Source organism: Plectropomus leopardus, chromosome 2, assembly GCF_008729295.1.
Source record: "Plectropomus leopardus isolate mb chromosome 2, YSFRI_Pleo_2.0, whole genome shotgun sequence".
Classification (NCBI taxonomy): Eukaryota; Metazoa; Chordata; class Actinopteri; order Perciformes; family Serranidae; genus Plectropomus; species Plectropomus leopardus.
The window spans coordinates 36857596-36885208 of NC_056464.1; the positions used below are offsets into that span (position 1 = coordinate 36857596).

At 39.8% G+C, this 27613-nt stretch overlaps 1 long non-coding RNA gene across 1 annotated transcript in view; it reads left to right on the forward strand.

Moving 5' to 3' along the window:
• The first annotated feature begins 435 nt into the window (after positions 1 to 435).
• Positions 436 to 27613, forward strand: part of LOC121960480 — a 46843-nt gene continuing 19665 nt past the window's right edge. Inside the window, exons 1-2 of the long non-coding RNA XR_006106987.1 lie at positions 436 to 518; positions 16575 to 16615. This is a non-coding gene — a long non-coding RNA (uncharacterized LOC121960480). The remainder of the gene's footprint in view (positions 519 to 16574; positions 16616 to 27613) is intronic.

The window sequence follows — 27613 nt, forward strand, 5'->3', positions numbered from 1 at the left end:
CTCCTCTCAGATCCTCATTCATGCAGACAGTGACTTAACAGGCATTTCTTTATTTATTTAAATTTAAAAGTTTCAGATCATTACTTTGAAACAGTTAATTAAATTAAAAACAAATATAAAATTAATATAGAGTATGAATCTTTCAGAGTTGTCCAATTACACATTTTCAAGTTAAAATATTGCCCAAATGTTCAGCTGAATGTACTCTTTCTTTTCTCCTCACATTTACCTTAGTTCAGAGCACTTTCTGGTGCACTACCTTTTTTGTCCTCATGGCTCCTGATTGGTCAGATCGGTCACATGTCAGAGGGAAACCAGGAAGTGCTGGTGAGTGCATGAAGGTGTGGAGACCATGGTGGAGATCCAGCTCCATCCAGCTTTTTAAAGTGTTTAAAGTTAAAAATGACTTACTGACTTTATACATCTCTACACACAGGTTTTCTACCTTTATGGGAAGGACCTCCACCACTGGAGACACATCAGAGGGAGAAGTCTAAAGGCTGGAGGGTTAGCAGAAGGTAAGAGAGGGGAGGGATCAGGCTATGGCCTGGAGCACAACATACTGAAGAGTTTGAATTGGCCTGCAGGCAGTGGTTAGACTGGCCTTTTCCTCTTAAATGTACCAGCTGACTGCTTTCTGGTCCTCAGAGTCAGCTTTAAAAAGAAGTGACACTTTTGCACAACTTTTAATGTTTGCTAGCTGTGGACTCTCAGAGGCCAGTTTGTGAGGAACATCGAGCTAAATGATTCGGTGATTTCACCCTCCATGACGGTTAGTTAGAGGTGCTGTATGCTGATTTTGGAGGGTGTTGTGAGCTCTGCTGTTGACTTTTGTTGCATTATTCCCAGGTGTGTTTCTAATAATTTCCCTTTCCTATTGATTTGCTGTGAAAACTTTTCATGTTGTAAAGTGATTGAAAAGATAAGTTAATTTAACCATTTGAAACCTACAAGAATTTGACTGATTTGTTGCAAAAAAAGGGGGTAAAAGGCAATGAGCAGTGTAAACAAAATTGAATAAAATTAAATTTAAAAAATAAAATAAAATAAATAACAAAAAGAAGGAAAGTTTAAAAAAATAACACAAAATTGAAAAAAAGACATAATCAACATACTTTTAAATATATAATTAAGAATAATAAAGAATACAGTTTCTGGTCATTTTTATTACATGTTTTTTTAATTAACATTCTCTTTTTTTGTAAAAACTGTTTTTTAAGTCTTTTTCTTGTCACTTTTCACTTAGTTCTTGCAATGTTTGGGACATTTCTTGCAAAGCTGCCTTCCCTCCATGTTTGCAATAGAAATCAGAATGATTTACTGAGGGCTCAAAGGGTTAAGAAAAAGATGAAAAAAAGTAGTTGTGTTGTGCCAGATGTGGTGGTGTTGCGACAGGGGTGCTGTGACTGAGGGTGTGTACACAATCATGGAAAAATTGTTTTTTTTTTCCATTTGAATACTATTGCAGTTGAGTGAAAGTGAGAGCTGTGTGTTGATTTCTTCTCTCCCCTCACTATCCCCTTTGTTCAAAGCAAACATGGAGGTTATGATGGCTTTAAATGACCTGTAGAAGTGAACGTGAGTGTGAATGGTTGTCTGTTTGTTGGTGTAAGCCTGTGATTTTACAGGCTTCTCTCTCACTGCGACCCTCGAACTATGAGCACTTAACTTGTATTAAAACCAATTTAAAACCTGTTTAGTAAGGTCAGCAGCATCTCACTGATGTCCTCGCGTAGCCTCCGTACGACAATATAAAGACTGTTCTGATTTGTCACTGTTGACTGATAGACTGGCAAATACCATCTGTCCTCGCTATCACTCAATCAGTCACACTCTCTTAAACACACTCACACACAGAGGCAAAGGAAAGATTCAGGCCCTGTAGAGATATCTGTTGTTGACACAAGCAGAGTTAAAGCCTGCGACACTCATCAGCTTTGTAGAATTTGGCCCTGATGTGAGCGTGCCGTCCCACCTCCGCCAGAAAATCAAAGTTAAATATTTGATGCCTGACAGTGTTATTTTTCCCTTAACTTTTTCTTTCTTTAAAAAAAAAAATCAACTTCAAATGTTTGCTTTATTTGTTCGATTCATCTTTTTTTTTAAGTCACTGAAAAAACTAAAATTATAATGTTGATCTTGAACTCATCCTTTCCCCTGCACCTTACCTTGTTGGCACAGCGTGCACAGCAGTGTGTTACCGTAGTGACAGTCTCCAAGGGTATGGCAGTGACAGCCTCACGGTGTCACCTTGATGATGGTTGCTCAGTGATGGAGGAGGTTGTTAAGTAGAGTGGACGTGTGATACTGACACAGCAGGGAGCGCGGCGTGAGATGCCAGCGTCCCACTGACTGTCTTCCAACCTTCTAATGCCAGGTGAAAAACTCCTGTCATCACATCCTGCAGGAGTCATGCTTTGGAGATGTTGGGTGCATTCACTGAAAAAAGCACTTTTCTCTCTATTTTTTTTTATCTTATTTTTTACTTCTGATAACCTTAAGATATATATATAGTCAGTCAAGTCAGTCAAGTGAGAGAAAATGCCTTGCGGGTCAGCAGAACTTCAGTATGCCCCCCACAGTGAAACTCTGCAGAGTTTCACTGTGCAGAGTTTCACTGGCTCTTGAGGGCCAGTCAAACACAGTTTAGGCTATACTTCTGCATTTTGCTTTGCCCGCCAACCATGCCGCCGCCACCAAGAACAAAAAGAGTATACAACTGATCAAGAGACACGCTCGCTCTTCTCTCTGTCTCTCAAATTTGGACCGAAATACGAATGGTAATGTATTTCCCACCTAAAATGCTTTCAGAAACATATTTTAATGCCCCGTTTGGCTGTAATTGCAAGAGTTTGCAAAGAGGAAGTGAACGCCACGCTGCTTCCTGCACAGTGAAAACAGAGCCCAAAAAAACAAAGAACAAACAGTAAAACTGAGCAGCGCTGATCAAATTTAAACCAGGATTCTGTAACTGAGTTGCATATTTCTCGCCTCAAGTGTTTTCAGAAACATGTTTTAGCTCACGGTTTGACTGTATAAGAGATCGTTTCACACTAACCATTCGACATTACGTCATCCGTGCATAGCATTCTGGTAGCAAAGCACCTTTTTTCTCAGTTTTTATCCTTGGTCATAGAGCAGCAATATCAATAGTATTTGCGTCTTTCTGTGTCTTTATATCGGTGAAATACAAGATTACAAGAAATTACAAGATTAATTTTATTGTCTTTTACTGAGGATTCACATTCACAGAATGAAACGAAACTTATTTAAGCTGCAAACACCTAACACCACTGTATTTGCACTATATCCGGAGATACACATCACATAGTGTGGAATACACCAGTCTCATCTCATCATAGATGCATCCCCTTTCTCTCTCACTCTCTGCTGCATTAATTCAGAACGGCCAACAAACACCTGTGTCAGGCATTTCATCCCTTACAAGAAATTAATGGACGCCTGCCAGCCAATCAGAATCAGGACTGCTAAGTGGCCGCTGTATACACTGCCTCTCTAGCTCTAAGCAGGGATCGGTGTACTGAAAAATGACTGTTCACAGGTTTAAGGTGATGACACTTTCACCTGCATCGCTGCTCCAGTGTAATTCGAGCAGCCCATTTTGCTAATCAATACAGTTAGTGGGCTGATTTATGATGAGTAAACAGTGAATTCACGCTGTTAACTTCTTTACACACAAATAAAAGACAACAGTCCATCATCGGTCTGTTCATTTGTCCACTTTTCACTTATAGACACACAAAACCATCAGCTCATCCAACAGTTACTGGTCATTTCTCTTTCTAATGAACTTCTGTATCTTCACCATAATCCATTTTTACTTCAGTTTATCTTTAACTCGATCTGTCTTTACCCCCATCGCAGTTATGTTCCATCTCTGCCCGTGCTTCCTGTTTTCTCTCTTTTTCTTCCCGCCCTCCTCCTTGCAGTATTCACGAGTATGCTGCTTGCTATTGTTGCTCATTACTTCATGTTTTTGCTAATCATCTTATCCTCCAGCCAGACCTATTCATCCTTCTATCGACCCTTCTCCTCCCCATCACTCCTGCAGTCTGGTCATGCCTTTTACTTAAGCAAATTCTTTACAGGGATCATTTATCCATCTCCCCTTTTAGTTTGGTTGATTAATGTTTAATGTTGGCAAATACAAAAATTGCAGTGATCCAACTGTGTAAGTTACCTTACCTCAATTTTAGACCCCAGTTTAGCCTGCATATAGAGCAGGGATGGGGGTCATTAATTCAGGCCAGAGCACAGAAAGGGTGCGAGGACCCTCTTGAAACTGAAGGAATTATTATTATTAGTATTTTTCTCTCAAATGAACTGCCTTGATATTTTAATGGTCTCTTGCTTGGGTGGAAGGAAATGTTTCAGTAGCGCCACCCACTGATTTACTTGACTTACTGAAGCAGCCCCTGCAGCATGTTTCACCTAGAGCTGTGAAACTTTACAGGCCTGTGTAACACCCCAAGACCTACAAAAAAGTCTCTTGGAGGTATTCTGTAAAACCAACAGGAAGTCGGCCATTTTGATTGTTAAATTTAAATTTTTGTGTATTTTTGGCTATTTTCAGGGGTCGTAACTTTTCGATCTTCTCCTAGAGATTTCATCAGATTGACTTCAAATTTTATGGCTACCTTCACAAGACAGTTCACACCAAAAGTTAATAAATTCATGAGTTTTCATCACAGCGTGTGACCCTTATGAGGCATCTAATTTGCATCTTCTGCTATTAACCAGGAAGTAAACAGGAACTGATCGAAGAACAGGTGTGGCAAAATGGTTTCACAGTGCCCCCTAATGTGTAGCCCCTATCGCCAGTTTCACCTACAATTACGAAATTTGGTACATTTATGTACCATGCCCTGATGCACAAACCCCCAAACCTAACAGGAAGTTGGACATTTTGAATTTTGTGCTCATTTTTGGCGATTTCGGGCCTCGTACTTTTGCCATCTTGTCCTACAGGATTGATCTGATTGACTTCAAAAGTGTTGTGTCCATTCTCAACCCCTTGGTGATGAAAAGTTATCAAAGGTCAGCGCAAAACGGTTATGGTTTTCCTGTGGCATGGCGTTCAGTTATGATGTCTCGCCATAAAACAGGAAATTGTTGTAACTTTGGTGTACATTGTCCGATCTGCCTGAAACTCCATATGTTTGATAAGGGTCCCACCATGGACACATCTGTATTACAGTATTCACTAGTTGTAATAGTGCCACCTAATGGCATGAGCAAGTAAGCCTTGAGGGACAGTTATCATTGGATTTAGAAGAAAAGAGAGCTGACTGGTTTGCTCTGTGGATCGCAATCAAATGTAGGTCACAAAATAGTATCGGGTGCTCATGGAAGACAGGAACCAACAGAAAAAGGCGAGAGGGAAATCCAGGCACTCCAGAAGTATGCAAATGTGAAAAATGAGAAGGATTTACATTAAAAAGCCTTTATTGTAGTGGCTAAATCATTAAAAAAGCCAACATGTTTCGACCAAATGCCGGCCTCCGTCAGGGCTTCAAAAACATACGCATTGTGAATGTAGCCCCGCCTATGTAGCGGCAGGACCCAGTAACAAATGATCACATAGTCACATGATAGACAGGTAAAAGCTGAATGAATAACAAAATGTAATGATAATAAAGAAACATGAAATAAGATGAAACCACAAAGTGGTAAGAGGGTTTTGGTTTTTAGTTGAGAGACACTGTGCACCTGCAGCAAGCCCCGAACAGTTCGAGTGTCAGGAGAAAATGAGTGCACCCTGGAGCTTCAGCATCAGGTTAGGGGGAGACATGGTGTGCTTCACATTGAAACATTGAAATTTTACCACCTCTATATGGATGGTGCTTTGAAATGCAGCACTTAAGCTCACCGAGTCAGTCAAGCACTGGAATTAAAGGAAAGTGCCTCCTTTATTTCATGTCATTTAGCTTTTTTTCCTTATAAAATTTACCCATTAGTCACTCTAAATGGGTGTAGGGTTTTTGAAAGCAAAATTAAACGAAACCGCCAGTAGGGAGGCTCAATGATCAATTCAGATGTTTATATATTTTTTAAAATACCAGATACTAGCAACACACTTGTTGCGCCAAATGTTATCATAACTGCACAAAAAATTAAATAAATGTGACTCGGGTTTCAAAAAACAGAAATGATACTTTCTAGGATTTCTGACGTCTATCTGATTCATTTTTCTACACCAGTGCTTATTACAACAAGAAAAACATCCATTTGTGTTGGATCTAACCTTGTATGCTGTGTCAGAAAGTCCTGGTCGGCCTTAAACGCATCAATCAGTCTACAACAAATCTGTCCAATTGCTCGCACAAGTTAAAATTTATGCAAGCAACCTTTCCTCCCTCCCTCCATCCGTCTATCCTTCCATCCATCCATCTCCTACCTGCAGTCATTTTTCTGTTGCAGAGTGCCCACTGTGTTGTTGCTAATCACTCTCTTTCAGCTTTGCCTCCAGCTACGATTAATGGCTTTCATTTACACTCATTTGGAGGCAACACCTGTGACCAATGAGAGCAAAGTTAGGAGTAATTACGTCCATATTTGAACCAAATATGTGTGTCTGTGTGAGGGTGTCGTGAGCACAGCAAAGACATAACTCTTACTTCACCAGAACTCTGTTTGTGTATGACACCCAGCTGAGTTTGAAGTAATTACACTGATGCTTCACGTGAAGTTATTGTGTGTGTGTGTGTGTGTGTGTGTGTGTGCGTCTGCATGTGTGCGTGTGTGTGTATGCGTGTGCGTGTGTGTGTGCGTCTGCGTGTGTGCGAGTATGTGTAAGTAAGAGAGAGAGAGATGGGGGAAGAAAGAAAGAAAAAAGAGGAATACTTCTGGGTCCAGTGGTACATCTAATCACTAAGATGCATCACATGAGCTTGGTATGTGTGTGTGTGTGTGTGTTTGTGTTTGTGTTTGTGTTTGTGTGTTTGTGTGTTTGTGTGTGTATGTGTGTGTGTGTGCGCATTTGTGCGTAATTACTCCGATACATCACCTGAACTAGATGTGAACTCTCCGGCAGGGGCTACCTGGCAGCCTCAATGGAGCCCTTGTAGTGTGTGTGCATGTGTGTGTGTGTGTGTGTGTGTGCGTGCGCACGTGCACGTGCACATGTGAATGTCTGTGCAAAAAACAGAAGGTTGTCCGTGTTTGCATATTGTTGGCTGCAATGGTGTAACCGTATTTGTGTGTCAGTGTATTAAAGCGACAGCTCACCTCCAAATCAAAAATACATATGTCCCTCTCTCCGGTAGTGCTATTTAGCAGTCTAGATCAGTGATACTCAACTTGTGGTCCGTGGGCCAAATTTGGCCCCCAATAGGTTGCAAGGTGGCCCCCCAAATAAAGTGAATTCATACTGGGAATTGTATTTGTGCTTGTAGTAAGTTGCCAAGGTGCACAAGACAACATCAAAATAGAGCTTGTTCATCAAAACAAAAGTGCCAGTGGAGGATCCCCTGCATCCCCCGACAGAGTTCCTAGAAGCTACCAATGTCCTTAAATCCTAGAAATGTTCCAAAATTTTAAAAGCTTCCTAAAATCTTAGAGATGTCCTAAAATCCTCAAAATGTTCTAAAATCCTAAAATGTCCTAAAATCCTAAAATGTCCTAAAATCCTGGAAATGTACTAAAATTCTAGAAATGTCCTAACATCCTAGAAACGTGCATGTGGCTGCTGCGACTGGCCCCTGGCCTCCTGTCATTTTGCAAAAGTGGCCCCAAGGCAAAGCTAGTTGAGTCTCTCTGATCATGATTGTTACGGTGTGAGCTGCAGAGTGCTGGGGATGTCGGCCGTAGAGACGTCTCTCCTTATTTAATATAATGAAACTTGATGGCACTCGGCTTGTGGTGCTCAATGAGTCAAAAAAATACAAGTTAAAAACTCAACAACAACGTCTCTCACCAGAAACCATGACCAGATTACTGAAGATAATACACAGACCTTTTTGTGTGCAGTCTTAGGTATTTTGTTTCCACCAAACTACACACACCAACCACATCAACACGCAGAAGGAAGTGTGGATCTACTTCTTGCTCACCTATGGCATCACTGGGCTCACTACAGCTCCGCAGAGGAGGACGCCGTTCATGTTGTCATCTCGTGCTGTCACGAGGATAAGCCTCTCATTCATGAGCACAAGTCCTTCTGTGTGGTGATTCGGTTGGCGGGTTTAGTTCAGTACAAAATAGTTCCTACATTAAACTGCTCACAACAAAGTCTGTGGATTATCTTTGAGTACCACAAGCTGAATGCCATCTTATCATTCGGTCGTCCTCATGCGGGCCCCTACATTATATTGAAGAGGAGGCAGAAATCTCTTTAGCCGATATCTCCAACACTCAGCAACTCACACTAAAACTATCTGAAGTGAGCAGTCTGGTTATCCTGCTGAGGTTGAACCCCCGTCATTAAAGGCGTTCAGTTCATGTATGAATGGATCAAAGAGGAAGTATGAATAATGATGCATTCACTTATTGATGCACATGCTGAACTCCATTGAAATGATGATGTTACTGACGAGCTTAAAAAATAAACCATCTCTGTAGTTTTCAATCTTTGAACCAAACTAGATGAACTCATTCAAATTAGAAAAGTGATTTGTAATTTCCACCTCTCTCTCTGCTCTCTTTGATAACCTTAATGTGCTTTAATACAGCCAAACTCTCACTTTCATTGCTCTTCACATTTTTTCTGTGTCTGTTGTTAGATAACAAAACAAGTAGATAATTTAATAGTGCTCTTTATGTAAATGCACTTTACAGTAGCTCTTTTTCAGCCGCTGTGATGAGATGGTAGATTAAATTACTGTGTTAAAATTGTGAAGCTCTATGACAAAATCCAGGTTAGTGATCAGCAGAGTTACAATTCAGATGAGTGATGACAGAAAGGGTTAAAGGGGATACATTCACTTGTAGAATTTGTGGAAAAACTCTGGCTCCATGCAGATTGAAGGACAAAAAGAGGAAAATACGCATTTTTACATGGAGCTTTGCATGATAGTCACAATTTTATTTCCAACTGCTGGTTTCATTCTGATGGTTTTGTGTGTGTGTGTGTGTGTGTGTGTGTGTGTGTGTGTGTGTGTGTGTGTGTGTGTGTGTGTGTGTTTCTCTCCCTCGGGGCATCCTGTACTCCAGCAGGTATAGCATGCATTACTCTCTCTATGTCAATGTCACGTTCCCTCCTGCTTCACTCCATCTCATCCTTGCTCGACCTCTCTCCCTATCGCTGCTTTTACTACTTCACATTCCTCCTTTTACCCTCCGTCTTTATCTCTTCCACTTACCCTCCCTTTCTAACTCTGTCTATCCTTCCTTGGTCTCTGTTCAACCCTTCTTTCTCTCTTTCCAGTCCTCTTTTTACTCGTCTCTTTTATTCCCCTTAGTATACAGTATGTTTTCCCTCTTATGCCTTCCTCCTCTTTCTCTCTCTCTGTCCCAGCATTACTCTCTGTTCAGCCTTTTTTTTCAACGTTGTTGTGAATATTGAATGTGTGTTTTGCTCTTTGATCGGTCTGGGTAGAGGGAGATAGACAGGTAGAACTCTAAGTCTTCACAGAGTACGGAGACTGTTTACACTGTAACGTCAGTCTAACAATTGGAGTTTTGGTTTGTTTTTTGACTCAAATGTCATTTGTGGAAAACTGTTCATCTTTGTGGCACCAAGTTAAACAATTACCATTTCAAAAACCAGCTGAAATTAAATTGCATTTTTGTCAGCGTCTTTGTAGATAAATCTTATTGTCATGGAGTAGACGGTGACACTGAGCCAGACAGCAAATTTGTTTACGTAGTCAAACTTTTTTTGTATGGGGGCCAGATTAGATAATTGAAAATACTTGGGAGCCAACCGCATCTTGCATATAAGTTATTTAAAAAAACAAAAATCACATACAAAGGACACAAATGCATCTGTTTTCTCTTGAAGCGAGTGTCCCTGAAAGCAGCAGCCCTTGCAAATGAATTTATGCTTTTTTTGCCATGGCCATGTCTGTTACATTGTAGGAAATATGTGATGTAAGGTATCTGTTCGTTAGCTTCTTTACTGTCTATTTATGAAAACAAATTAGTTTTCCCTACTTAGTTCCTTCTTGGTACATGTCTACAAACTGAAAGATCCTTCTGCCACTGTGAAGTGTATGTTCTCCTTTATGACTGTTATCAATCCAAATGATTAAGCAAGAACATTGTAATTAAGAGTAGAGTTAATTAAGAGTTAATTAGAGGTAAATTAATGTTAATAGGCTCTTCAAGCCATCTTAAGCAAACCTGGCATACAGCTGTGGTGACCACTTCCTTGGAAAAGACAAAAAAGTAGATCCCATTGCTCCGTTACCTCCCGTGTTGACATCTGCCAGTTTTGCCTACAGGCTTTACATCGATCTTATCGATCTTAATGATGGGAGAACAGATAATAAAAACACACATCAGTACCAGATGTAAATGCAAAAGCCTTTTGATCTATTTTTATTATCCAAAAAAGGTATTTGATGCAGATTTCATGTTAGTACTAGGCTTTGGCAGTATGCAATCTTTCATACCTTCCTAAAATTTCACTGAGGTATACTATATATGACAGTATACCCCATCAAGATTACTTTTGGCATTTTCAGACTCAAGTAACATTCTCATAATTATTTTCCTCATTAAACAGAGAAATATAACTCTTCACTTTTTGGATTCGACTTCCTCTCATTCATGGAAGACTAATGAGGCTTAATTTCCTTGTTACTTCACAATAAAACCAGCTTCATTTAGACCTGTTAGAAACAAAATAAAACTCAGCCAAACCTTTGCGGTTACTCTTGTTAGTAATTTAATTAGTAAGTCCACTGTTTAACAATGATCAGATCCGGTTTGGTCGAAAAAAAATCCTTAATTCACAGAGTTAGATGTAAAAAAAAAAAAAAAAGCCATTATTTCCCCACTGTCTCTCTCTGCTGGCTGCAGGCTGTTTACAGTCCTGTAACTTCTCTCTCCACCACTAGGTGTCACAATGTCTTTCAGCTCAGCTGCCTGTCCCACCAACAGAGACTGGAGATGGTGGTGCGTGCTGTGCACTACATACAAAGAGGAGTATTTATGACAGTACTGAAAAACGTACCATCTGGATTTCTAAATTCTCTGTATTAGATAATATCAAGATGCTGCCCAAGCCTAGTTAATACCACCTGTAAACCAGTATTAAGACCACAGAAGTATGTTGAGGTAAGGTTACTTTACTTTTGAATGCAACCAAAATCTGGATACCAAAACTCCCTGTAATAAATGTGCTGCTGTAAGAAGCAAAATGCACCAAATAACGTTTTTATGACGGCCCAGTCCAAAGAAAACAAACCAGAGGTGTGTTCACATGAACCTTGCTGTCTTGTCCTCCCTCAACAGCTGCCCCTGAGCAAGGCTGTGAGCTGCTCCACTGGAGTGTGCAGGTTGAATCTCGACGGGGTTCACACCGCACTGTTGATAAATAAAGAAAACATTCACAGCATAGTGTATATTGGTTTATTCACCCCGGTTCTTCCCCGAGCTCTTTGCAGTGAAATCTTTTGTAGTGTAGACGAGGCCCTTCTGTTACCAGCAAGCAGAGATGCAGGTGAGAGTCTCTGAGGATTTTAATAAAGAGAAGTTGAATCAAAATCAGCAGCAGCCTCTGGGTTGTATAGCCGCAGGCTCAGTCCTGCAGGGATTTGGAGTGTGTGTTTCCTTGTGGAACCTGTCATGTTGCATGATTGAAGTCCTATACCTGTGTTGAGTTGTTCCCATGAGACTCTTGTGTGTGTGTGTGTGTGTGTGTGTGTGTGTGTGTGTGTGTGTAAGAAAAAGAATGAGGCCAAGGAAATTACATTTTCTGAAAAATGGCTGATGTTGATTTAACAGGATTATTGTTTTTCCACTGCACACAGTAAATGATAAACATCCAGTCAATATTCAAATGAGTGAATTTCCTTAGCTCTATTAATATTTAATAAACGAACAAACCCTTTGGGACCTGCAGAGGGATTTGGAGGAAACAATGGGTTGAGTGCTTGCACATGCTGAAGTGTGTCTCAGTGTTTACATATAGAAATAACACAAAACCGTGGCTCACTGCAGTTGTGAGCATGTAAAGAGCTGGTATCTTTAAAAACGGAATAGTTTTCTGCAACTGAGCAAAATTAATTATGCTCTAATGCTATGTTTGTTTTATTCGTAGTAGTGACAAGGACAATGTTGGCAGTTTTTAATACTTGAAGCTCAAAAAACACCAAACAGTTATGTTAGGTAGATCTGACTGTCGAGTATTTTGTCTTTTGCAGTTGTTTAATTTGTGCATGTGCATCTAGGGGCGTATTTAGACACAAAAGGTGGCTTTTGGCATCGGGATCTTACACCTTTTAGATCAGACTGGAGATATTAGTGCCAGTAGCTGTAATAATCGTAAGTTTTACTTTTAGGAAGATTACATTTGCTAATAATTATTTCGATTGGCAGTGCATGGTTGCCTTTCATAGCAGTTTTTATCAACACATTTTGCCATTTTGAGTTATTTGATTATTGAATATATTACATTCTAAAAACCTGCTTACAGTGAGTAGTATGTATCTTGGACACAGCTAATTTTTTTCAGACTTGCAACTGTTTGTATGCAGGATGAGGAAGTTTTCCTTTATATTATTGTCTTATTTTCATAAATTTGTCATAGATCTTCTTCTCACAATGATCTGACACTGGAGTAATGGTTTAGTTCTGCAGAAAAACTCCAAGCAATATTCTGCATTCCAAGAACTTTCTTCAGCAAAGTTTTTTGAGTTGAGGGCAAAAGTTTGCACCCTTCAGCATAGACTATGAAAGTTTAAAAGGAGTGTGTGAATGTGTGTGTGTGTGTGTGTGAATGTGTGTAAATGTGTGTGTTTGTGTGTGTAGAGACTCAAGGAGGATTTAATGATAGATACTGAAGTTTTGGATTGTCCCCTGCAGTGCAATATCCTGCACCATGCACACACACACACACACACACACACACACACACGCACACACGCACACGCACACACACACACACACACACACACACACACACACACACACACACACACACACACACACACACACACACACACTAGGTAGCAGCCATTCCCTGCAGAGCCATATCTTCTTCTGTATCTGACATTCCATGGCTGGATGGGCAGCAAGATACAAACGCGCGCGCACACACACACACACACACACACACACACACACACACACACACACACACACACACACACACACACGGTTGACTTGGGTCTTTCGCAGTGTCATCATCTTCAGTCTGAAAACCTGTAATTCTCTCTCTCTCTCTCCTCTCTTTCTCTATATCACACATTCTTTCCCCCAAAGATCCATTTCTGGAAATAAATGGTAAAGCTAAATGGAAGGATGGCAATCTGACAGAGAATCTGGACCAGATGCTGTAGTCACAGAAAAAGGTTCCCCAAAAACTTTTGAAAACAGTACTTTTCCTCCCTCGTCCCCTTTGTGAGGAAATAGGTTGACTGCCACCATAGGGCCAATCTAATCCTAAGTGCTCTCTAAAATAGCTTTCTACTGGACCTGCTGCCGAGAATTTCCAAGTAGATGTGGAACAAAACCTCCCGTTCCCCCTGCAGGGCCTAGTCAGGGCTTCTCACTACAGGATAAGTTGGTTTCTGCTCAGAAGTATTCATAAACTGTGCCGTCATCTGTCAGCCGCGTTTTAAATCAGGAGAATTTGCAATAACTGTGTGCACACACTGCAAAGAAACTTTCAGATATCATCACTGTTGTGAGCTATTTTGAGGCTACTAGAGGTGGGCTTTCAAAAGTGGTTTCAATTTAGTAAAATATCCACTCCATTATCCAAAATTTTCCTGTTAAAAGGTCAACATACTCACAACAGTGAGTACTGATTTACAATAAAAACAAAGTGATCCACACTGGAAATTGTTTTTGTACTTTAGTATACATAAGGTTCCAGAGTGCATAAAACAGCATCAAAATAGAGATTGTACATCAAAAAAGTGCCAGTGGATGATTCCCCACACCTCCAACAGAGGTCCTTGCCAAACCCCTGATGTCCTAAAATCCTCCAAATGTCTTAAAATCCTAGAAAGGTCCTGAAATTTTAGAAACATCCTAAAATCATAGAAATGTCTTGACATCCTTGGAATGTCGCAAAATTTGAAAATGTCCTGAAATCCAAGAAATGCCCTGAACTTGTAGAAATGTCCTAAAATCCTAGATAAAACCTGAAGTTCTAAAAAGGTTGTAAAATCAGAGAAAAACATCTTTAAATCCTAGAAACATGTGTGGGGCTGCCGTGACTGGCGTCTGGCCTCCTGTAATTTTGCAGAGTTTCCTCCAAACAAAGACAGTTGTGTATCGCTGGTTTAAATAGTCCCCAGTCAGTTCTCATGGCTTTGCAGTAGAAACACTTCTCAGTCAGATTTCATTCCTCTACAGGTTTACAGTACTTGTCCTCATGTTATGATTGATGTCTTGCAGGCCTAGTTAGAGCGGAGAAAGACAAGAAACGAGAGCATTCACCTCCAATTACTGTCATCCAGATAAAGTGCTCAAGGCTCACTAACGAAGCTGGCGTCGTGCCCTTTTAACAAGCTTAAATCAATTAAGACAAAATGATCAATTTACCCCAGTAATTAGCCCGCGCATTAGCTGTTATTACCACGAAACACATTTATTCGTCAGTTCTCTTGCTCTCTTTCTTCACCTCCACTCCCTCTCAAGACCATGCACTTGAATCAAAATGGGAAGTGTGCAATCAGCTAAATTGAATTTAATTGATTAAATAATTAGACAGATTTAAATGAGTCAATTAATGAGTCAATTATAAGAGAACAGGCGTGAGGGGGGGTGGGTGGTGTCCCGTGGGTTTTTAGGGGTTTATTAATAACAGCAGGGATTTTAACGTCTTGGCACCAGGGAACCATAATCCCTCACTGTCTCTGTAACCCAGAAAAGCTACTCCAAGGAGACAGTCAGTCAGTCAGTCAGTCAGTCAGTCAGTCAGAAACTCAAACAGTGCCTCAGTCTACACTGAAGAGAAAGAAACTATAATACACAATGGGATGATGTCTCCTTTATGCACTGACTAAACTTCTAAAAAAAAATGTAAATATAGTAGAATATTTTTATTTATAACTTGACTGCAAAAAAAAAACACAAAGAAAAAAAATTTCCAGTGTAGAAGTGTTTCAAAGTAAAACGCCCACTTCTGTCACATAATCCACTTCTTTACTTCTGCACACACTGTATGTTGATTAGAGACGATAATTAAAATGAGCCATTTTGGAGATTAAAACTGTAAAACTGTAGCACTTTTACATAGCAACTTTGAAATTTGGTTCAGTTATAGATCATACAGGTATGCACCAAGTTTAGAATCCGAAAAACAAAACATTTTAGTTTGTTCACTCTTAAAGACTTCATTTAGATTAAAAAATAAATTATATTAAATGTCTTAAATTTTTATAGAGAAAAGTAAATTAACATGTTTTTAATATTATTATCAAGTGTCTTTTTCAATTTAAACCTTTAATGGTTCTGTGAGGTTTACATGAAAAGTTAGCAAGTGTTAAAAATGTGTTTTTCAAATTGTTTATATGTTTTTTTGAAAGCGTACCTCAATTTATCTTAAAATAAAACTTGAATTGTACTGTTTTGTCAAAACTCCAAAAGACAAATCTCAATCAGCCATCACATGAATGTTTCTCACAGAGCGTCATCATCAATTAAACACTGGTATGATGAATTTAAAATATGTTATTCATAAACATACATGTATATTTTGGCGTCATAAGGCCATGTTACATATATTTATATTTATGAAGTAGTTTAGAAATGGTTTCCCTTTTTTCCTTTATTTTTTTGAAGATTTTTTTCCCCCTAATGTTAGGCCTATGCATATTTTTTGGTAGAGCTCAGTAAATAAACTGATAAATAAAATGTGAAACACTATAGGAAGAAAGTTCTCCATGCTGCTCCATTTTTCCACTAACGCAGTAGAGGTCACCTGAAGCTTGCTTTTTGCTTTTTGCTCTGACACACGATCAGAGTGTTTTGCCATAGGAGTTTGAACAGGTGAAATGTGAGTGAAACAAAATGGTATTTCGGGTGTTGCATGTTGAAGGCCAGTGTTGCAAGTGAACAAAGTGCTAAATTATGTGATTTAAGTCTTCTGCAGAAAATTTGATTGTAAAAAAAACAAATAAAAACTGAGTGAAAACAAGGAAATTGTGCTTGGGATTTAGCACTCTGAGGTCTTGTTGTTGATAAAAGAGTTTTAAGTTTTCACAATTATGTGCATAGTTGCATTTTTGTGTGTGTATTCAATAGAAAAAACTTTAAGCAAAAGCATGTAAAGGCCTGAGAAAAGGCCCCGAACTACTGCAGAAAAGGGCTAAACCTTTACAGCATTCAAGATAAAACTCCAAACACGTCTTTGCTGGAGGCCTTGTAATTGTAGAGGATTAATTTTGATTAATATGTGTGAGTAAAACATTTTTTCTCCATTTTCTCTCTTATAGGATTGAAACATTGTGCTGGAACTTTTGGCTGCAAACATCTGGTAAGTTTATATAAACTTAAAATCTTGGTGCTCTGTGTCTGTTGCGCTGGGAATAAATTAGATTTGTTTCTTTTGTCCCTGAAAGAGATTATCATGGAAGATTTATATATTTCTTGTGATATGACATGAGGTAATGTCGGTGTCCTCCACCTTGCCCCAAAATAAAAATGTATTTAGTTAACTTTCCCTGGATGAAAAACTACTTCAAAAACAAAAGGAGTTTCAAAAGTTCCTTCCATCCCATTGATTATTTGATTTTTTTTTTTTTTTTTTGCTCAGGCGGCTCATACTGCTTTTTCCTCTTTTAGATTGATTACAGTCTCCAGTAATGAGACAGCAGGGTTTAGAGTTTTTCTCATCACAAAGCGACAAGGTAAAAAATATGAAGGACACCCTCAATCAGTCATTCATATGGACTGTGTCAGTTTGAATAACTGCAGAGCGATCTGGTAAATATGGGAGGCTGGCTGCATTAATGCTAACTGATTGATATTTGAAATGGCCATGAAACAGTTCTGCTGTCATGCAAACTGATGTGCACGGCCTCGGCCAAATGAGCTTAAAAACTACTCTCAACAAACTCTTTCTACACAGGTTTTATCAGGCTGAATTACTTATTGGGTATGAGATTTATAGGTGCATTCTGTCCAATCTAATTGAGACATCAGAGATTTGTTCGAAATCCTCTCCTATGTAATGTGCTACTTTGCAAAGGATGCCAGCTGTAGTTAGGGTTTGGCCGGTGTGAACAAACAAACCGGTTTGATTTTAGTCTAAACTAGGGCTGGGTGATAAAACGATAACGATATCAATTGCGGTAAAACTTTTCCTTGATAGAGATATGAGACGTAGTCGATAGAATGTCGATAGATGTCGATAGAACGCATTTCAGCCATGTTTTGACAGATAACACGAACAGCCAATGATAATAAGAAAAGCACTGCGGTGAACCAAATGCAGTGAACGACTTTGACTCTAGAACAGCTGAGTGTTTGACAGCCACAGCATTTCATTATCGTGAATCAAACATCTTATGGTCCAACAGCAGTGCAGTGAGACAGATTAAAAAAGCACAGACATTCCTAAGAGCCCGCTCCAGTGCGGACATGTCCTTTGCGTCATTGCGTGCAACCAATATGCACAGAGGTGGCTAATTATAGCGCCCATACCACTGATTCATCACATGTACCTCTAAACCAGGCATCACCAACTGGCGGACCATGGTCTGTATCCGGACCAAAACTTCGTCCTATCCGGACCCGTGGCAAAGATGTAATAAAATGTAAGAATGAGAACAATATTTTTTAGGGAGTAGTGCTCTGCAATTAATCAAAAAATAATGGAAGCCGACATTCAGAACCTTTTACCGACATAATATTGCCCATATAAACTTGGTGAATTAAGGATTTATTTTCACCAAACTGGAACTGGTGATTGTTTGAGTGGTGGACATACTAACTAGATTAATAGCAAGTGTAACCAAGATAGTTTGGGTGAATTTTATTTGATTTTTTTTCTGTCGAGTTGAAATGATGTGTTCTTTATAATGAGTTAACAAGTCAGCTAAGCCTCATCAGTCTTCTGTGACTGAGAGGAAGTAGGTGTACAGTTGTATTCTTCTGTTGAATGTGGAAAACAGGTGTGAGACTGTTCCTCACATTTTTGGGGTTTCTATTGTGTATTTATTGCATATATGTTTACTCTAGTGAAATTTCCTGAAGTTATGAGAAATATCACATGCTGTCCAAGCTCAATCAGATGCATTCAGATGCATTCAGATGCAAATATATATGAAAATACCATACTTGCCAGCTTTTAACATTGTGCAACAAGATTTTGTTTCTTTTGCTATTAGAAATTGTGTTAAGTTTGAGTTTTGGGCTAATGATATAACATTTAGACAAATGTATGTATTTAACATCTCATTTTGCTCAGCATACTCAGTTTCTAATTAAGTAGACAACACTTCACATTGTTTCGAACATTTCAAAATGTAAAAGACTGTATTGAGTCACTGGAATTAAACCACAGTGATCTCTCACAAAGGAGACAGTATGAGGAATACTGAGAGTGCAATGTTACATTTTATAGGTCTCAGTCTCGACTGAGAGCCTGTCTGGACTCTGTGTTGGCTCGACCTTGAGAGTGCTCAGATTTGGACTTAGGTGGTCTTGACCACAGCTGTGGTAGCTACACTTTCTGGTGTGTGTGGAATATCAACAGGGCTCTGTGATTAAAAAAAGGTAGTGGTGGTGAAAGAATGTGCTACATCCATTCCTAGAAACACTAGTCTTTGTTTAGGAGTGAACACAGACTTCTCTCCAAATGTCGGAAAACATTTTTCACTGCTTTCAGACCGTCCAAACAGCTCCTCTGAGAGATTTGTCACTTTATGTACAGTGATGTGTGTGTGTGTGTGTGTTTAACTCTCTCTGCTTAGTGTACAATGATCTATAAGCTGCCAGCTAAATTAGTAAGAGCGCAGTAGGGAGGGCACAGCAGACATCCTTTGATCCCTTGAAAGTAAGACAGAGAAAGGTTTGGAGTCAATGTTATTATGGAACAAAGTATTTCTCCTTTTCTCTAAGAGTTTTTAACACACAGACACACACACACACACACACACACACACACACACACACACACACACACACACACACACTTATGATTAGATGTGGTTTTCGACCTCTTGGATATGTCTCACATTTAACTGCAAGCATGCAACTATGAGTGCACAGAAAACACTCACACTATGAGGCTGTTAAGGCCATTCAACACAGACACACACATACACATACACACACACACACACACACACACACACACACACACACACACACACACACATACAGAGAGAGAAAAACACAAACTCTCCTCTGCCATCCTGGGGTTATGTCAGTCTTTGATGTGTGAGGAGGGAGTTATTACAGCTGGGAGTGTCAAAGCTGCTGACAGGTGAAGTGTGTTTGTGTGTGTAAATATATGTGTGTAGTCAGGATAAGTGTGTTTTCCCTGTGCATGTGTGTGTGTTTCCACACCATCTGTAAATTATGAATGTGCACTTTGTGACCACTGTAATAACTGCATTTTTTCATTGCATGTTTTCAGTTCCATTATTTTGCATTTCAAAACAGTTATGATGTTGACAAGGTAAAGCAATTCTTACCAGATTGTCTTAATTAAGAATCAAATGGCAGCCAAACTTGCTTGTGACTAGCATAAAGCGGGCATGAGAGACCAAATCCATTTTCATTTAGATATCTCGAGGTCAGAGGTCAAGGGACCCCTGTTAAATGATCATGTAGTTTTGCCATCGCCAAAATTTAGATATTGGAGCATTATTCAGCCTCCTTCTAGTTTTGGATGATACCCGTGTCATCACTCTTAGCTTTAAAACTCAGCCCAGTTGAGCCTTTTAATGTCAGCCGGTGAGTAATGCAATTTTAAAAAAAATATAACACTGTATGTATGGACTTTAATCACATCGCAATTAATAAATTTGACTCCACAAACATCCAGATCAGCAGTTTTTTCTCTTAACCATGAAAGCTTCACACATATGAAAGACAATTTCATGTGTGTGAAGCTTAAAAACAATTCCAGAAATTAATGAAACAAATGACAGGATTTCAGTACACGTGACGGTCATCCTGCCTCCCACAGGACAATTGCGGCTTCCAGTGAGCAGCAACGGGCACATTACCATTTTCATGACTATAACAGGATAAAATAACGTTAGCTACTGTATGCCTAATTTCAAAACTACAACACTGACACTAGTAGAGCACGTATGGGATGCCATTACGGTGGTGTCAACAACACATGATGGATGGGATGAAGCAGCGAGGTCTTCATGTTTACACAACAGTGCAGACTGTCATGTTGGTTGGGATTAGGCAACAAGGTGCAGACACTTAGGTTTAGGCAAAAGAGGCACATATAATATATATAATATAATATAATATAATATAATAACAACACCAATGGTTCTGTCCGAGCCACCCAGCCGCGTTCCAGCTGGATGAGGAAGGTGGCTTTTGGAGTCACACTCATACACTGAAAGCACTGACAAAGTGGCGCTGTTTGGCAAGTTTGGAGTGAGAATGGGCTGGGAAAAGCGAAAGCTTCTGGATCAGCAGTCAGACATTTGTCTTAAATTGTGACTTTGGGAATAAATTATCTTTTTGAGGTTTTCACCATTTACAGTCCCGTCATGCTTATTTCTTTAATTTTTGGCTGTTATTCCACATAAACACATAAATTTTGTCTTTTGCAATGCTGATGCACGAGTTTAGCTCAAAGCACGGCTGTTCCTGAGCCAAAAGCACAGAGCTGCTAGCACTGCTGTCGACTCATAGTGCTGTTAAATAGTAAAGAGATGTCTGATGAGTCTCATTACAGTGGAAAACAGCATTTCCAACGCCTGCGATCAGATGACATCTGTTTTTGTACACAGTGTCAGAACACTTTTTCAAATATAGCTATTCCTCAAACATGTCAAAGAGACAAACATGACGCTTGAACACGTATACAAACTCATCCTCAGCCACAGATGGTCAGTCAATCTTCAACGTCATTAATGAGCTTGTGTCATTTGCATAATGCATTTAAAATTAAAGCGAAAGCTTCTGGATCAGCAGTCAGACATTTGTCTTAAATTGTGACTTTGGGAATAAATTATCTTTTTGAGGTTTTCACCATTTACAGTCCCGTCATGCTTATTTCTTTAATGGAAAAGTTGACTGGGCAAATAAAAGGGAGGGAGTTTAGTGAGACTTTTTAAAAACCTTTTTCTTCCGAGTCATTAAAAGCAAAACATTGGGTTGAAATACATGATAGGTAGAAATGGTGTGGAAATGTTATTTCTTTGTTCAGTTATTTTAACATCTGCCATTGAAAAACACAGGGAAAGGCCCCCTCTGACAGTGAAGTGTTGGTTGAAAGGAATTCAGACTACAGAGACAGATTTATAAAGGCTTTTAGGCAGCAAAGTTGAGGTATAGACAGAGGCAAGAAGGTCAATCCTGAGATACATGCAGAAATATAAAAGACTTTGAAAATGCATGCCGTCAAACATCTTTGGATTTTCAGTGGTAAATATATTTATATTTAACAATGCGGCATTCAAAACCATCAGCAAGTCAGGTTTTGGTGTTTGGTCCTTTGAATCAAATCAAAGAAGTAAAGCAAAGAGCAGAAAAAGAATGAATCAAAGTGCAAAGCCTTCTTTCTAAAGCCATGATTTAGCAGCATCAAAAAGTCATACAGGCTGAAGTTCACCATAGAAGACACAAAGCCATGATTTCTCTGCTTGCTGTAGATTCAATAGACCTAAATGCAATGCTTTTTAAAAACATGGCTTTAGAGTGTTACATAAAAGTTAATCCAGTAAATGTGGGAAACTACTAAATGAAGAAAAGTATAGGTAGCAGGACAAAACAAAAATAGGATTTCGGACACATCGTTTATTTTTTTGGAGCTGGACCATTCATTAGGAGCAAAGTTGGAATATATATATTGTATGGTTATTTATAGAGCAGTTGGAGAAGAGACAGAGCAGCAGAACATCAGGTGCATTTAAAGTGAAACTTAACTGTTCAGTCTGCTGGGTCTAAAAGTTTATTTTCACTTACAAACAACTGCTTATCTCATCCATCAATGTAATCTTATCAGCTGTTAGTGGATCAACCGATCAGTAATCCAACCCGCCAGTGACAAACTGCCGCTAAGGAAAAAAATAAGTCATGGTCTCTGTCTGTACTACATTCATGGAACCACAAAAATGTCCGAATTTACAGAGGACAAAGAATGATACAAAGGAACAGACAGGCATTTAAAAGATGCAAAACCAAAACAAAACAAAAGGCCAAAAGAATTGGAATTATTGCAATCCCAAATCACTGTTGTTTCAAACCATTTTGTACATAGACACTGTGAGTATGTCCTGTGTTTTTTAAATGATTGCAATATTTCTCAGAGCTAAATGTCATTATGGGGCAGCTGTGGCTCAGGTGGTGGCTTAGGCAAGATACTAACCACAAATTGCTCCTAGTGTTGTTTGAATGTGTATGAATGGTCAAAGACAGCGTAGGAGGTGGCACCTTGTAGGGTAGCCTTGGCCACCAGTGTGTGAATGTGTGTGTGAATGGGTGACTGTGACCAGTAGTGTGAAGGTGCTTTGAGTTGTCGTACGACTAGAAAAGCGCTTAATAAGTGCATTTACTATTTGTTATGGCACTGTTTTTAAGCACCTTCACTTCAGTTTAAAGGTTTCTAAGTAAGTTACAGGGATACTTCACTGATTTTCAACCACCTTTGCGCCGTTCTGACTTGATCTATGACGTTTTGGCATTGATGCCTGCTCTGTGGGGTTTTGTTCTTATCTTTTTTTGCTGCTGCTGCTGCTCTCCCTGCCTCAGGAACATGTGCTGTTCCTGTTTAATGCTTTCCATGTAAGCACGTGGAAGGGCAGGGGGTCCCCAAAACAGAGCCATACCGCCAAATGCTAATAACTGCAATAAGCTAAATCTAAAAGCTGTTAAGAAGTGTTTTTCTTAAGTGGTCTGAATGTGGGTAGTATGTGTAGATGAAGTATGGTAAACTTTCCGACATCTAACCAGTGCCTAGATATCCCTCCTCCCCCCAAAACTGAAACTCTGCGGTGTTTCGCTGGCTCTTGGCTGTCGCTTGAACTACGGGCTGTACTTCTGCATTTTCGTATTGGCCACCAACCATTCTGCCGCCACCACACACACAAAGAGTATACAGCTGATCAAGTGACAGACCCAGCCCTCCCTCTGTCTCTCAAACTCTGACTGAAATTTGATCAAAGGGTAAAATTAGGTAATGCTGATTGAATGTAAATCAAGATTATGTTAATGTGCCGCCTATTTCTTGCCTAAAATGTTTACAGAAATGTGTTTCAATGCCCTGTTTTGATGTAATGGCAAGAGTTTGTGAACAAGCAGCGGGCCCCACACTGCTTCCTGCACAGTGACAATTAAGGCCGAAAAAAAACCCTGATCAAATATAAACTAAGATTCTGTTACTAAGTTGCATATTTGTCACAACAAATGTTTTCAGAAACATGATTTAGCTTAGTGTTTCACTGAGATCTGACCGGCCGCCATTGTTTCACAAAGATGAGTCCACATTACGTCACCCACCAGTGGGAGCATTTATTGGTCTGATCAGGCACTTAGCATTCTGGTAGTAGTAGGATTTTTACCTCTTGAGTAAAAGCACCCTTGTTTTTTCTGGTAATGTAGCACCAATTTCAAAAGTTTTTGCGTCTTTCTACTGCGCAGATGGCCTAGTTTTATGAGAGGACCCCGTTTATATCAGTGAAATAATTCTTCATGTAGCTCACATTTTGTCAGAAAAGTCAAAGTTTGTCAGAGATTGTCTTTAAACACCCCACATTTTTGTATTTTTGTTTTTGGAAACATTTTTAGGTCTCTAGGACTTGGATTTAGACACTTACTTATTATCTCGCCATCTCTGTTTCTCTCCCCCTGTTTCTCTTTCTGTCCCACACACACACACACACACTTGTCCTCCTCCATGGGATACCCTCTCATTGTCTTTCTCCTTCTCTCAGCTCAGCTTGTCTCTCACAAATCTAATTTGATCTTTTATTTGGGAAGGAAGCCAGTCTGCTTCAGGCTGTGTGTGTGTGTGTGTGTGTGTGTGTGTGTGAGTGTGTGTGTGTGAGTGTGTGTGTGTGTGTGTGTGTGTGTGTGTGTCTGTGCGTGTGTGCCTGCGTGCGTGCGTGTGTTAACTCTCATAACCTTGAACCTACCTGTTGTTGCGATCAGCTCTGGGGAAGTCCGGTTCTTGCCCAAATCTCCTGTGTCCCATCATTGGTTGAGCTAGGACCGTTGGACAGTATTCACTGCCTCTGATTGGTTCACATGGTGATGGGGGACATTGGAGATGCCACAGGAGATGAGAGGAGAAAGAAATAGACGGGGACATAGAACAAGGAACAAGAGGATTGGAGTTAGAAATACAAGAGACAATAATAATCTTCAGAATGACAAAGTCTGCAGCAGGAAAAACACTTTCCTTCTAAATGCTTTTTTCTTATTCTATTCTTTCTGTTTATCCCTTCATCCATTTTTCATTCCCCACTACAGCTTGATGCTAAAGCGCCCCACTTAGACTTGTGATTGTCCTATCAGCGGTGTGTTCTACCAGCGAGTCTCTCAACATTCTTGTGTCTATTATTACCTACCCACAAGGCATCACTCCACCGTGGGCAAGAGCAATTTAGCCCCTTTTCATGCAAAGTGTTTACCAATGTGTGGGAATGAGCCCGGATCGATAGCGCATCCCTGTTTCTCTTAACGTCTTTTAACACCAGACTCCCCACGCTGCTCTCAGCCCTGTAATTGTTTCTCTTGGTTTCGTGGAAAATCAATTCAGCAATGATTGGATCCCCCGCCCTGACCCAAGCCTCTCTTAAATGTCTCATCATGCTGTGGGTGATACATACATACACATCTGTCTAAGTCATTTATCAAGTCGATGTTTGTCCACTCACTCTGCATTTAGCCGTTCCTTTTTCACTATATCTGTCTGCTGAATAATTTGCTAATCTGATGGTGTATCTGTGAATAGATACTTGTAAGAACAGGAATAAACAAGAAAAGCCTTTAGAGGAAGTGCAAACTAAAGACCTTTGTAGAAAAAAATCCATCAATTCTGTCCACAAGTGTTGGATGCTCTAAACGAAATACAATCAGGTGTTTAGTTTATTTTGTTTACAACTCCATAAATGATTTCATGCGGTTTCATTTGACGAAAGGCCTAAAAGAGATGGCATCACATAATGTACACGCTTAGATATGAATGTACTAAGTAGAACCATGTAGGCTTTTGGCTTGTACCCATAGAGCAGGAGTCGGGAATCTGCATCTCTGGAGCCCCTCCCTGGTGGCTCCCTGTGCTTTGATAAAAAAATATGAAAATTAATAATGGTTATTAACATTTTTAATTTAATTTGTCATTGTTGTAAGCATAGACTGTATATAATGATGGATGACGCGCCCCAACCTACCCGGCAATGCTTAAGTGAAGCTAAAATACGGCAGCTGCTGTCAATCATGGAAGAAAATCCCCTTTTTGTGGAACCGAATAACTCAATTAAAACGGACTTATCAGAAAAACGATCCCTTTAACAGACAGCAGGGTGATGAGTATTACCTTCAGTGACAGAAACTATCGTTGAGAAAAACATTTTTTGGCATGTACTTTGAGTTTTAGTTTGGTCTGTGTCCCTTTCACCAACATTGAGGGGCGGGCTTTATGACCTTTACCGCAGACAGACACCACGGGACGATCGAGATTGAAAACCTTTACTTTGAGGGAACTGTCATGTTACTTCAATTTAAAAAAATGTTGTACATTCTGACAACTAAAATGTACATATGCATATTTACCTCGATAGTGCCGACTAGTCTCATAGAGGAAAACTGCCAATTTAATCGGAGACTTGGACAGATTCTTTTGCAGCAGCATCAACCGCAGACGCAGAAGGATACCTAGAGCGTAATATGTAGACATTGAAGTCCACTGCAGAGCAGCAAAATGTGATGACTTGGGATGAGGAACTGTCTCATCCATACTGTCTCTCCTTTTAATATCGGTGTTTGTAGTTCTCAACTTCTTCCTCCAAGATTTTCCACCTCTTTTTCAGTTGCATCCTGCCAAGCACACACCCGCGCTCCCTCTCTGTTTGTTTCTGATAGTCAATCTTGTGCCAAAAAAAGGCAAACACACACACACACACGCGCACACACACTCTCTCTCTGCAGCTCCTCACACTTCCTTTTCTGCACTCTCACTTCACACTTCTCAGCGCTGTCCTCCAAGACTTCTCTTTGAATGTCTTAGATCAAATAGAGTCCTAGTAACATCTGTCTGTCCCTCCGTCTCTTCATCTCTATCTGTTTTTGGCTCCCTTCATACCAGCGGCTAAGTCAGGGCCTTGGGGTGCATAAGGGGGTCAAGATTTTTGAGTGATGAAAGAATCTGGCAGAAATCTCATGATTGCAGAAACTCTGAGTCTCTTCTCCTGTGACTGTGCTGGGTCATTGAGTGGGAAAGAGAGGCACATATTAAATCTGCAGACAATATGGACAATTACTGACGTATTTTTTTACTGGTACGCTTTTGAGATGGTTGTGGAAGAAGAAAGGAATTGGCACACACAAAGAAAAAAAAAGAGGAAAAAAACTCTTATCTACAATACGCCTTCCAACATGGAAATATTAACGGGTGCAAATATTACCCAACAAATGTTCGCTTGGATTCAGTAACAGGTCTATTTCACTGAAGGCAATTTATTCCTCATGTTTGCCGCTTTTCAAGCCATCGCCTCCTTTTGAAGGCTTAGAAAAGGTTGAGAATCACAGCTAAATACACACAAGTTTGCCTTTTCCTCCTTCTATCCCAGCTTCAGATTTCAATTCCACATAGTATGAAAATCTACTATTTATTACCCCTCTCCCGTGTGAAAAAGGAGAGGATTTTCTATCCTCCCGCCGACATGACCTTCTTTCGCTCTGTGATTGTCTCTGCAAGCTTTGAAAACTGTGATCGCGGGTCTTTCAGGGGAGTTTTAATACAAAGCTCTGGAATAATGCCTGTAAAATAAGTATTTTCTGGCTGTATCAATCTCTTCTGAGGAGGGGAGAACTGGGAGTGAGTCAGGTATTGCAGTGTAATTGAAGGATCCCTTGGAGGACTTTCGTAATAAACCAAAACCCAGGCTCGGATGTTTTGCAGAATTGGGCTCTTTTGTGTGTTCATGTTGAAGTATGTCCTTCAGAAAGAAAGCGTGTAATCGCTGATTTGTGCAGTAAGCCCAGGTATTATATGGTGCCAGATACCGAACATTTCTCCACCTGCTTGCTAGAAGTTTTGCATTTGAAAAAAAAGTGAAGGTTCTGCGTTCCTTTTTTGTCAGAAATGTGCCTAAAATATGCAGTTTCA